Raw genomic sequence first — 462 nt, 5'->3', positions numbered from 1 at the left:
CGGGGGGCGCCACCGCGGCCCGCGTGGCACCCGCGTGCTCCCGGTGTTCCCCTGGCCCGCACGACCCGCACGCGTCCAGGAGGTGCGTGGCGAGGAGAGCCGGTGCGTCTTCTTTGTTGGGCGGTGCATCTCCCCCCGCCCCCTCCCCCCACCTCCATGCCACACAGAAATAACCGAAGGAACTTCGTCAAGCGGGATGCAGGACGGGACGCTGCAGCGGCAGCAGCAGCGGAGTACACACACGAGGCACGAGGCCCGACCCACACGAAGCGGCACAATGCTCCCCGCCCCTGTCCTCTTCACCATGTCACCCACACATGAGGGGGACGTATGACAGCGGCAGCGCCACAGCTGACGCCGGGGGCACCCTCACCTACACCAACTCCCACCTCAGCCGGTCCGCGGCGCGGCCCGCCGCGCCCGTGGCAGCCCCGAGAGGATGAGGAGGTGGGGGCCGGGGAG

This window comes from Frankliniella occidentalis, unplaced genomic scaffold (assembly GCF_000697945.3).
Source record: "Frankliniella occidentalis isolate FOCC.00 unplaced genomic scaffold, Focc_3.1 Scaffold36, whole genome shotgun sequence".
Taxonomy (NCBI): domain Eukaryota; kingdom Metazoa; phylum Arthropoda; class Insecta; order Thysanoptera; family Thripidae; genus Frankliniella; species Frankliniella occidentalis.
Note: the sequence above shows the minus strand (reverse complement) of the source record.